Source organism: Sturnus vulgaris, chromosome 2 (genome assembly GCF_052056855.1).
Source record: "Sturnus vulgaris isolate bStuVul1 chromosome 2, bStuVul1.hap1, whole genome shotgun sequence".
In the NCBI taxonomy this organism is placed as follows: Eukaryota; Metazoa; Chordata; class Aves; order Passeriformes; family Sturnidae; genus Sturnus; species Sturnus vulgaris.
In genome coordinates, this window is record NC_142244.1 from 16,605,966 (window position 1) to 16,619,229 (window position 13,264).

Below are 13,264 nucleotides of genomic sequence, written 5' to 3' on the forward strand. Positions count from 1 at the left end.
TTCTCCCTTTATCCCTGCATAGGGAGGTGAGAAGGACAAGCCCCATTGTCCCCAACGGGGCAGGGAGAGGCGGCAGCTCCCCCTCTGAGATCCCATCATCTGCTGAATGAAGCTTTAACGATGTGACAAACTGCAGCTCCCACCCAAAACACCCCCGGTGCAAAGGCTTAACCTTATGATATCTAGGTGATACCGGCGTTTTCAGAGATTGTTGAGCCCCGTGAAAGATTTGAGTAGTTTTTTGAGCAGGCATTTTTTGCTACGTGCCTTTACCAGGTAGTCAGAGAGGTATTCAGTGGGAAACCTCTCCCACAGCTCCCATTGCAACACACAACTGGGCAGCCACAAAGGGTGATGCAGTCACTCCCTCATCACCTACCACTCCCACGACTGTGTAGTGTGAAAGAACAAGCTTTTTATTCCTTCAAGATTTTCAGAAATTTCAAATAACTGTTCTACATCTGAGCAGGTTAAAAAAAAAAAAAGAAAAAGTAGTTTTCAAAATTTCTACCTAGAAACTATGACTAAATGAATTAAATGTAAGGTTTCATTTTACCTTCTTGAAACGTTTCATTTTGACAGCTTTAAAATTTTTCTCCGTTTTTTTTTTCCAAGATGAAACACAAAACTGGAGTCAACTTTTCCTGAAAATAGCAACAATTCTGGCAAATCAGCAATTTTCTAAGAAAAATCATCTCTGGAGAAAAATCCTAGCAAAACCTAGTTCTGTTATTTCCTCCCAACACCACAGAAGAATATGCCTCCATGGTGTAATTCACCCTTAAGTTTCATAGCAACTCTGATTCAGACATATTGCACACACAGATATTAGAATATGCCTTTGACATCACCAGCACAATGCAAAACAGTGTATATACAATATGGCCAAGCAACGCTGCTATGGAAACCCTTGCTTTGAATTCCCGTGTACGGGGTGTTTAAATTCTTATCCCTAATATTGCTTTTACAGAATTCTGTACACTTTATTTCCTTGCTCAATTCATCTCCTTTCTGGGAGGACTCTCCTTCCTGGAAAAGGACATTTTTGTGGGGGAAGCAGAAGGTGATGAGACCTGCACTGTGTTCCTGGTGCTGCCATACACACCAGCTCTACGAGCTGCAGCAAGAGAAGTAACTGATCCGTGCCTCAGTTTCTGCAGCTGTAAAATGGAAATAAGATGACGTGTTACTTCGGATATGACTCCAATGTGCTTAGAAATCCTTTGTGACAGCCAGAGGATACATGCATTCCTATTTGTTACTTCTGTAGGCGAGGAGTTACTGTCCTCTACAGACCTATGCTGATGATCTCTCTATGTTGGAGAACCAAATCAGGAAGTACAGTCGCCCACTCATGTAGCGAACAGATAAGTAATAAAACAGCACACTTGCCAACTCCTAAGGAGGTGGTTTCTTAAAAAGACATAGGAAGCTTTCGTGTTTTGATGCTGACTAATTTCAGAAAGTTCCCATTTCACTCTCTTCATTTTCAACTTCTTCAAAAAAAAAACATGTTTACCTGATATTCTGGAGGGTCCTCTGCTAGGGAGGATCTTCAGCCAGACTGAAGGTAGCACTGCTGGAAGAGGACTCTTTATCTGTCCATCTCCTCCAGTTGCCATGTGCTCCTGGTGGCCCTAGAGGTACCTTCCAGATCTCACCTCGACAAGGAGAGGACACTACAGCCAGCAGTGGCCATCTGAAACTATGCCAGCTGCATCCTTGGATGTATGGCACTGCTCCTGCAAAATCTGAGCAGAATGTGCAACCTAATAACCATCACCCAGCAGTCAAACTCACCCCTGCAATCCAGTGATCGCAAATGCAGATTAACTCACTTGCATTTGTCTGATGGTGTAATTGCCAGACTGCACATTCAAATGAGTATTTGTTTAACTGTGTGATACACAGATAGAGCTGATACACTTGAGGCCAAATTTACCCCTGTTGTAATTTCCCTAACTCCAGTAGCAATTACTCAAAGGACTAATTTGGCCCACAGTGTTTCCTAGTACATGTGATTCATCATTTCTTTCCTATAACAAAGAATAATACACTGTTTCAATCAGTGGTGATGTCCTGGCCTCCTTGAGGCTGCCGGACTCCCTGCTTAATCAGACATAAAACAAATCACTTGCAGAGGCAGAGGCGTACAAGCATGCTTTAATTACAATATTGTAACACCAATTAGAGATCTATCTAATCGAGGACTCAGTACTTCCTACTCGAGTATTACTCCCATGTTGGGATAATTACTGCTAATTAAGCTTGGAACTAATTAGGCCAAATGATCTCATTTATACCAACATAGATGACTTCTAGGAGTTCACACACACACAAAAAAAGTCCAAGGGTGATTTTATCATTCTTGGACTCATCAACACTTCACTTTCAAAATGGACTGTCCTCTCCCAATGGATAATCCCTGCTAGAACTCAAATCCCAGATCTCAGATGATGAGACATTCTCCCAAGGTGGAGAAACACTCTCTAAAGGCATTTCAGTTGGTTGGCCCAAGCCATCTCCTATTCTAATCGACACAGTGGATTAACAGAATTGTGTCCTATCACTCCCTGGTTAATTCCAAACCTCCAGGCCACTCTCCCACAGTTATTGTTACAGTTCTCAGTGCACTTAGCACTACCCACACCCCCAGGTAGCTGCACACAATAAGGTTTGCTGTAGGGTGCAGTGCAGTGTTAAGACAATAACTGGGGAAAAAAAAGCAGAAACAACTCTTAAACACACCAACAGTCACAGGTACTTGTTGAATGATTTGCATCAATCCTGCTTAAAACTAGAAATAGCATCCCAACACCGCTCAGTGATAGCTGAGAGCAGAGGGTGACTCTAGCTAATGGAGCTACTACTGTCTGTGCTACAGGACTTCCCATGTTCACAGTGTGACTGTATCTAACAAAGCAGGCTTCATACTGCAGTCAGAAAAATAAGGGACAGCCCATGAAGCTGTGTTTATGTTGCAGTTTCTCCTCCTCCCCTCCAGCCCCAAAATTCTGCACCAGCTCAGCACTGAGATTCTCAGGTTGAAGTGTCACCAAGGCAACTTCCATTTAGACCTGCTCTTGGCTCATGGAAACAAGTCACAAGCAGTATGAAGGGTGTTCCCCGCCCAATGGCTGAAAGTGGAAGGGTAAAACAAACCTTAAAAATAAAACCTTTACATTTTCTCTAGGTATTTTGGGGATTATGAGTTAGCTTCTCACCCAAAGACAGTTTGCACCAGTGGCATGATTTCCTCCTCCAGTATTGGCTGATTTCAGATTCATGGCTGAGTGAAAGAATAATGCCACCTACCAGAACATCAGTCCCACCTCTTCAAGTGACTGGGCATCTTGCAAATGAAAGGAAGGATCAGTTTCCAAGAACTGGCCGGGGGCACCATCCTGGCTCTCATCTCTCTGCCCTACAAACTTCACAAACTTACTTTAGTCTCTTGTCCCTGGGTACCTCACCACCTCTGCTTTGCCTGTCGTGTCTGCAGAGGCTGCAAACCAGCAGGTCTGTGCTCACAGACACTAGAGGTAACTCAGCAAGGGTTCAGTCACAGTCTACCTCTTTCTGCACATCCATTCTTCCAACTCCTGCCTCAAAATCAAGCCTTACAAGACCCACTTCAAGGTGCAGCATTGCTTCCTCCTTACTTCTGGCTTTCTCTCATCAGCTGCCTTTATTACTCCTAAAGCTTCCTCCTAAACACTTCATTTTCTCATGCTTTCTTGTACTTCAGGCTGGAATCCTGAAGCTGCTGAACCCAGGAATTCACCATTGTCTCCAGGTCTTCTTCCAGCCTGCCCCTTTATCCTCACAGCGATCATTGTTCCCTGGTGAGTCACAGACTACCCCCCCTTCTCCCCTCCAAATGCCTCCTGAACAATCTTCTCTTTTCCAAAGCCTGTCAAAACTGAGCCCAGCAGGATTCCCTACACCAACCTGACCTGGTTACAATACCTCCTGGAACTGATCCTCCAGCTGTCTGTGAAATTTCTGTAGAAGTGCCACTTCTTTATGCAGTACCATTAGCAGAAGACTAATAAATAATGCACGGGAATAACACAATCCCCAATAAACAATGTACCGCTTCTTCTCCTATTTTCTTAAGTGAGCAACATGGATCCTAAATCTGATCTCCCCCTCCAGTTGTTACCCAATCCTCACTTCAGCTACCAAACTCTCTCCTCCCTCCCCTAGCAAGCTTGTCATTCCTTTCTTCCCAGCTGCCAGAGGCTTCCCTGCTACCTCCTCCAGTCCAAATACACTGGCAGACATGAATGCAAGCGTCTACACAACACAAATGCAAACATCCAGGCACGTCTCAGGTTGCATGTTGAAAATGCACGTTTCCACACACTGCGACAGCGTATGGAAACACGTGCACAGCCCGCTGAATATCATATTTATTTGGGTACCTGCTGGAACCCCTGCAGGAAGAGGTGAGTTGGAGGAGATCTTCTAATGAAAACAAAATCACTGAACCCGAAGTCTGGGCAAGACAGTGGTAGATATATGATCAGGGTAGTCTTCAGCAGAAGCACACATTGGGCCCAGGGGGCCTCTGAATGGCTTCTTTAGCGTTAAAAGGGAGGAATTCAGGAGCTTTAGATCAGAAGTACATCCCAAACGGGCATTAGACTCTAATAAATAAGGTGCTTTACACTGACAGAGTGCCAGAAACCTCCCAACATCCTCCCCACGGTCTGCATACAGGCATCTCTACAGTTGCTGGTGGTTTGGATGGCAGAAACCAAGCAAACAATCTCCCCATGTCACAGAGGAGGGGAGGGAAGGGAAGCAACATCCTGCCCAAGGAACATTAAGCCACAGTCACTCCAGAAAGCACCATGAATGCTCTAATTTGGGATTGCAGTAAATCTTTCAGGACAGGTACTGTGCCTTTCCAGGGTCTGGGTAGCCCACTGCACAATGGGACTCCAGCCCCATATCAGCACTTCAGCATGCAGTGTACAAATATTTACTGTCACCAGCAGCCTGCAGAGAGAGGCTGTCTCAGATGGACCTCCCCAGGGGCATCTGCAAAGATGATGGAAGTCTGAATCAGTGACCTAAGACCCAGACCTGGGGAGCTCGCTGCAAGCCACAGTTCAGCATGTCCTCCTTCTAGACAGGTTTCCTTTTTTTTCAGACACTCACTGATTCGCAGGTTTTAGCATTTTCTTTTTCTGAGCAAATCCCATAATCTTATCCAGGGTCTGCGTACATGCAGAGTTGGTGGCCAGCCCTGCATAGCTCTAAACGGTGAACCCTATATTTGAAAACAAGAGGCAAAAAGTGCAAAGAAACACACAGGGAAGAAATAAACAAATTCTTATTCTCCCAACATTAGCCATGGGAAAAGATGCAGGGGCCCAGCAGCAAGATGGCAGGAGTGTGGGGATGTTGGCCCTGTCCCCTCACATCCTGAATATCTGGACTGGTTCCAGCTCCTTTTACAAAAGGAAAGCAAAGGGGCTGCTGCTTACTGCAGGCAGCTACCAGGTTCATAACCTCAGCCCTCCCAGGAGTTCAGGCTCTTGTTGAATAAGGCAGGGACATATCCCTAAGTCTGAGGTTTAGAAACAAGATGTATTTATTTGTTATTATTTTCAGTTATCTGAGTGCAGTAAAGGTCAGAACACTTATCTTCTGGGGTTGGTTCCTGCTCCCACTCATGTGGTTCAAAACCAATTGAATGATTTTCTGCATACTTCTCAGGCAGAAAAAAAAAATCCAGGGGGAATGAAACCTGATACAGGGCATTTTCTAAAGAGGATCTGTGGGAAACAAGGATCCACCGCAATGGGAGGAAGGGCTTGTGGGCATTCCTGGGTACCTCCTCCCCAGTCCCTGTTACACACAATGGAACATGAATAAAGATGACTGAGGAGACCACAGCTTTTTACCTACATTTTAGCCTCAGCTGATATCAAGGACTGGAGTGGACAGTATCACCTACATGATAGTCCCAGAGCTGCATTTTGGGTGACAGTATTCAAGGACATAGCTGCATATCCTGTGCCCTGTGCACCGGCTGCTCCATAATCTCCAAGATTAATTTATGCAAAACATGGGAAGATGTGCTTTTTCCTTTTGCAGTGAATGACTTCATTAACCTTTCAGGAGCTTGCCAATAGTGAAGTAGAAGCAATGGGAAAATCACACTTCTGGGAAAAAGGGACTTCTGCTGTAGAGCTAAGAGCACATACCTGGGAGAGGCCAAAAAACCAGCAAGTGATGGACCCTGGTTTAGGAATCTGCCTTCCTGCTCTGCTCTCCCTCACACCCTCCAGTCTCTGCCCTGCTCTTGCAATGGTCCTCCTCCCCTGAGCTTCTGACAGCTCAGGGCATGACCAGGGAGACAAGGAAGCCAGATGGGAAGGCAAATGAGGCAGAGGGTTTTAGACAGAGTCTGGAGAGAGACCTAGCCCAGAGGCAGAGCAGGAGGGAAAAAGCAGGTAAAACAGGTGAAGCAGGTATGGAGAGGGAGAAAAACGGCTGTGGGAAAACCAGGAAAAGGTGCACAGCACCTCACATGAAGCACAAGGGAGATCAGCCAGCACGCTACGGAAGGATCAGAGCATTGCAGAGACAGAAGGGAGAAATCAGGAGCTGTCTGGTCAGGCGAACTAAGGCTTATGACTTTAATAAGCCTGGGACTGAGTGACTCCTGGCAGGGGGAAATGTGCTACCCAGGAACAGAGCTAAACTCTGCTGGAGGCCAAAAAGTCACCATGCCCTGTCCTGCAGGACACTGGATGAACTTCAGCACGTGGCCATCTGCTTGACCTCTTTGTGCCTTGCTGTCAGAACACCTCAAGAGCCCTGATTTGGCTTATCAACCATCAGTCTAAACACAGCCACCTCTCCCTGCCCTGAGAAAGGGACTTCTCCATGCCACACGTTCCCTATGTGGGAAGAACACAGAGTCCACGAGGGGATATAAAAAACCCACCACTTTTCAATTGCTGCCGCTGAACATGATCCTTGCAGCCAAAATCCTGTCTCTGAAGAGAGGTGGTTAAATACACCACAACCACCCCGGCTGACTTGGAGGAAACTCTATCTCACATCAGATAGTGGGACAGCCTCCTCCTGAGATCAGGTGGCTCTCAGGCAGATGGGAGAGGGGTTCTCCCTAATGCAGCGACCCTGCTGCTCCTGTCCTGCAACAGCAGGACACTAAGCACAGGTCTTCCAGGAAGACAGCACAGTTGTCTTGACCTGCTGGGTCCTGTGGCTTGTGGGCTCAAAGCAACTCTCCATCAAGCTGCACAGGGCTTCCCAGACCTTTGGTGCTCATCCTCTCCCTCCTCCATCATGGCTTTCCCTGGCAGAGCATAGGCCCTGAACTCAGCTGGAAGTGACACATGGGACAGTCATCCTCTCAACAACCAGAGAGGTCATCAGGCAGCCAGGCACAACACAATCCATGTTTTCAGGACAGAGTGTCCAGAGCCAGGGGGAAGTCAGGGGAAAGGACAATGAGTCAAGACCAGAGTAAGTCACAAGGTCACATCCAAGGTGACATCAGGAGACAACATTTGAGACTACAGACTTCATCAAGCTTCCAGGCAGAAACAAAGTGCTCAGACATTAGAGTGACAACCGTGCTGCAGCTCAGAACGAGACTCCAGGCAGCTCCATCCAGAGCCAGCAGCACACACATGGAGGGAGTGTCACCTTGCTCCCTCAGAGGGCAACCCCCACCCTGCCTGGCTGGCCAGGGCTGCAGCAGGGGCTGCCTGGCTGATCCCATGCCCTGTCCTTCTCCTCCAGGGCTGGCCAGGCAGCCAGGCAGGGACACACAGCCGGCAACAACAAAAAGGGGTCTGCGGTGGAGACACACATAAGGGAGGAATTTGGAGGATAAACTAGAGGGAAGCGATAGGAGTGTGCGGCGCATGAATAGTGGGGGAGGGTAGAAGATACAGGGTGAGAGAAGAAAATGACATGAACAGAAGGAAGAGAGCTGCAAATAGAAGGGGATATGGAAACGGCAGAGAGAGACAGATTGCAAGAGCGGTGGAAGGAGAGGAGACCTGAAGGGACAGAATATAATAATAACTCTTAAAACGAGAGGAAAAGAGGAGAGAGGAGAGGAGAGAGGAAAAAAGGTAGAAAGGAGAAGGGAGAGGGGTGAGGGGAGAGGGGAGGGATTTATGATTTCCTGGAAAGGGAAGACAAATGCCCTGCATGTTTTTCTCCTTAGTTTTCAAAGGTTTTGTGGAAGCAGAGCGAAGACTTGTCATCCTCATTTGAAGAAGGGAGGAACTCTGGCACAGAGACAGAGAGGCAGTGAATGAGTGAGGTGGTAGAAAGAAGCTTGGCTCCCTACTTTGAGTCTTCCATCAAAGACACAGGTGAAGAACAGTCTAGACTTTCTTCTCCTGAGCACACCACAGAGAATCCACTACTCAAAGATGGTAGGAAGAGGGCTTGCTAGAAAAGTAAGAGATAACCCAAAGTAACATAAGAAAAAGAGGGGTACCTGCTTTTTTTTTTTTTTGCCAGTACCACCAACGTCTCTGGAGATCTGTGTTTAGATGTATTCAAAGTAAGTTAACCTAGAACACACCAAAACCAGCACTGTCTGAGTGCTTACGTGGGGAACTGCCCACAGGGAGATGTTGCAGTGTGGGTTCAGGTACTTGCCAACCCTCCCAGCCCACAGCCAGATGCAAGGAAAATGGAAGGAGGGTGCACAGGAGTCTGCGTGACTGGGGCTCTGCTCCTGCAACACTGACTGATGTCTTTTGTTCACAGCTTTTTTTTTTTTTTAGGTGTCTAAAATTTATCCAGTTTAATTTGTACCACCTTTGTGTTTCAGCTGCCACTATGGAAAACAGGCTTTTTGAGCCTACAAACAAACACCAAGCCCCCAAGCACACGTACACCCAAGCCAAACATAGTTTGTAAGAGCCTTGAATAAACCAAATACCGGGTGCCTGCTTGAACTCCGGCACGCACTTGGGCAAACAGAGCTTCCCAATTACTCCCTGCACACAGGAACCCAAAGGACCCAGCATTTTCCTAATCTCAGACAACACAACTTTATGGCTTGCTAGCACAAGAATTGTCTAGGATTCCCTCATCAATGAGTGACGAAGGTCTCTCTGCTATAAATTGATGTTAATGGCAGGTTGTGTACCTTGTTTGTTTATTGCCAAGGAGGAATGTTTGCCGTGGTTGTCAAGTTTATAAAAATATTTCCATGGCTTCAGACAGCTTGGCATTTTTACATGCAGCTGAGAGAGTGGGTGAATGTACAGATGAAAAATTGAAGCAACATTATTGAAGTTGGAAAAATAGTATCTCCTAGCACCACCAAGGTGGCTTGGAAAGGCCAGGAAGGTCAGGGTATTTCTGAATAAAATGCATTTTTTCCCCACCAGGGGTTTCTGAAGAGCTGGCAATAATTAAACATTACAACACCTTTCTGAAGTAGATAACCCAGCTGAGGGCATGTGAGGTTAAAGGACTTGCCCATGATCACACAAAGCAAATCAGTGGCAGAGAAGAGAATTAAACCCAACAGGCTTAGCTTCCATGACCCAAGTCCTACACACCTGGCTGACGTCCAGATGGAAGGACAGGAGCTGTCCCAGCTGTGGGCCTGACTGTCAAGCACAGGTCTTTCCAGGAAGTCTAGCAATTGGGCAAAGAGCTGAGCGACAGGCACCCACCCCAACTTCAGACAGTAATTGTGAAAACAAGTGACAGAAGGCTGGGAAGCAGTGCCTAGTTACCAACCACGGTGCCAAGTGGATTAAATATACATCGATAGATTCAATTACAAAGAGCAGCATGCAAAATGGAAGTGATTGCAGCCAAGGACCCAGGATGGCAAGAAATAACCTCAAAATAAAATCACAGGTTTCAGTAAGAAGAAATCCATGCTCCCAGAACTCGTGGAAAAAGTTCAGCTGTCAGTCCCCAGGGTACTGTCCCAGGCCACCCCAGGCTGGGAGGGTGCAGTGACACCCAAGCCCCGAGGGCTAGTGAGAAGCCTGCAGGACTCAAGTTTAGTGGGCTGAGAGAGATCCATATCACCTAATGCTGAGCAGCTCTTTGTTATCACTGTCACCAGAGAAGCAGGAGAGTGAAGTGCAGAGAAAGTGAGCTGTTCTCCTGTGTCCCCCCCCAACAGCTGCCTGCATCTCGATGGGGCAGGGCTGAGACATATCACTGAGTGAGGAGGAGGAGACCTGCTTCACACTTTGGGGGTCCTGGGCTAGAATATTCAAGGACACTCTTCCCAGCGTGGATATTCAGCCTTGCATCCCACCTGTGCCCTAATGCACATTTTGTTTTGGGGGGCCCTGAAAGTACTGGATTTGGCAGAAGGTAAGGTCAGATCCTCACAGCACTGACGAACTCAGCAGCTGAATACTCCTCATCTGTAGGGGGAACAGGAGCTCATTCTCCTTCTCCTTCTTCTTCACCCATGCATTTTCCCAGGATTTCAAAGCGTTATGGAATTTTCATTGCAACCCCCCAGCCACCTCCATCCTGGACTTATCACGACACGTGCACTGTGCCATGATCAGTAGTAAAGACTTAATTTCCTTCTTCTTGGAGCAAAAATAGAAAGGATAATCATTCAGCACTCCATACACACAGCTGTCACCTGAAAAATGCAGGTGAACACAGCTAAATGGAAAGGCAAGTACAACCTCAGACCATTTTTTGGTACCTGGAGAACTAGACCAGCAGTATTTTGCATGCAAGATTACAGGTCTGTGTGCAGTTGCATTTTCACATTCCATTACTGCAATTGCACACAGCCAGTTACGTGCCTTAGCAGCAGCTTACAAAAGCAATTGCTGCTAAACATACAAAATCCAGCCCCCAGATGCACACGCGCAAGACTAAAAAACTGGTCCTTATTTTTCTGCCACAGAAAAGATGTGTATTTGCTGGCTGCGCCTGCTCCCTGTGCAAACACCACACCAGCATATTTCCTTGCATTTGTATGTTGAGCCACATATTCATTCAAGCTTTGCAATAACCTGAAATGTATACAGCGTTTTGCAATTAGAAGCATCCCAAAAATGCAAAAAAGGCCCCAGTTTTTGCATAAAAAATTCTTCTCCCAGCAAGCAACTGTAACCACCTCTCCAGCCAGAATGTTTAACTGTCTGTTTAAGGCTCCAGAGATCACAGTGCTTACCCTTTAAGACAGTAAGAGATGAATACTTTTTTTCATTTAAACTATAGGGAGTTTTACCTAGATAGACTGCAATTTCCTGAGCTGGAATCTGGCAAAGTGCCCAGGGCTAAGACCACTCCCCCTTCTTCTTTTGGCAAAAATTACCATGGCGTCCTTAATAGTCAGAAGTAGTTTTTAGGGTTTTGTTTTCCACAAAAGATGCTGAGAAAAACCCAGTTGCAAGCAAAAAAGCCCGAGTACTGCAGAACTTCTAAGAACTAGACTGCTGTTCAACATCTGAAGAGTACTATCCCCAAATACTCTACCGAGGGATGGTTCAGTTCTGAGTCACAGGGAAGTGGACTGAATCACAAATAGCCATTCCTGCTAACTGCTCTCACCCCCCCACCCATCCCAAGTTTACAATCCAAGCAGTGACCAGGTTGAGGTTAGCTTGGGAAAGCTGATGAGATCACAGTCTGGGGAGATACAGCCTCAGACAGGCTAAAGATTTTGTTAACCGGTTCCTTGTTTTGCGTGGAGACACAGACAGCAGTTGTTACACCAGGTTTACCATATGTTTATAATATTGTTGTTATGGGAATGCATGTCCAATCCATGTCACTGGCAAGTTGTGCTGTTTTCTGCTGGAAGGACAAAACAGAATTCACTGTCCAACAGAGCGCCGAGTGTGCGCATACTTCGAGCAGAATTTATCGTCGCATGAGTCACGCTCGGTGCAAAACCACAGGCTTTGTCCGTGGGCTGGTGTGCTGTGTGTCTGCACAGGCACACACAACCCTTTGGGGTGCTGGGCAGGCACTACCCCATCTCACACACTGCAGCAGGAAGCTCCACAAGAGCTTTAAGGCAATCTGCCTAAGGCTGCCCATCAGATCAGTGCCAGGATCTCAAGTTCCGTGAGACCTCCACCTCCATTTCTCACGCAGGACAAGCGAAGGATAAAGCAGGGCCAACGTTAACTCAGTTAGGGTCACAACTCTGCATAATATAGAAAAAATACTTGCTTCCCCACGTGTCCCAAAATGGTGTTTAGGGCAGCGAGTTGGCTTACGGGACACGGGAGTTACATGTTTGTGTGTGTGAGACTAGTTGTCAAAACTACAGTGCCTGGGCTGCCTGCACCCTTAGGCACAGGGCAGGGAGCAACCAGTGGTGCTCCCATCTCCAGTGGGCAGGAGCAATGCCAGTGGCTCAAGTGGCTCTGCCATGCAGAAGCAGCACTGAATAACTAACTTCTGAGGAGAAATCTCTTGTCTGACAGCCCCCCAAAAAATTCAGGCTGAAGGAGCGAAATACATTTTGTTTACTGCCAGCCCCACCAACTCCTGAGCTGCCAATGAAGACCCCTGAAGCAAGAGCAGCTGACCGGAACAGCACACCACCAGCTCAAAGGAAAACCGATTTACCCATTTAGCCTCCTTCTAGACATCAGCAAGCAGCATAAGAAATGGCCAACTCCCGTCCCCGCCTCCACTCCCCTCAGCCCTGAAACGTTGCCATTTTCTGTCCCCGTCTCCATGCAGCCCGTCACATCCCATGCCGTAGTTGGGGAACGCTGTGCAGGGTTTAATTGTGCACACGTTCTCCGAGGAAGGGCGGCATGGGATGTCCACAAAGGAGCAGAGGCAGGAGGCCAAGGCTGGTTATTGGCCTCGAGTCATACTTGCTGATTGGCGCGTCAAGGATTTTAAAGTGCATAGCTGATCAGATCAGCAGCTTGTCCTAGAAGGAGAAAAGTGACATAAAATATGCACAAGCCTTCCTTCTGTCCTGACAGCAGGTTGAGTTTTCAGATGATGTGGAAACAGCAGTCTGCTCTCCTCCCCCCAACATGGTCTCCTCTCCTGCCTTTGCTGCAGCGCTGCCGTCTTGTTCCTGACTCCAGAGACTCTGCTCCCTCCCCAGCCTTCATGCCGAGGCTCAGACTCTGGCCAAGGGGCTCCATGCCACTGTTTTTATGCCCACTCAGCCCTTGTCCTTTCTTCTCAGCATGCCAAGCAGGGGCTCATTAGTGTTCCCTGTTGTTAAGCTTTTGTGGCTCAAGCCTGTCCAGCGCCAAGCTGGAACAGAAAGACC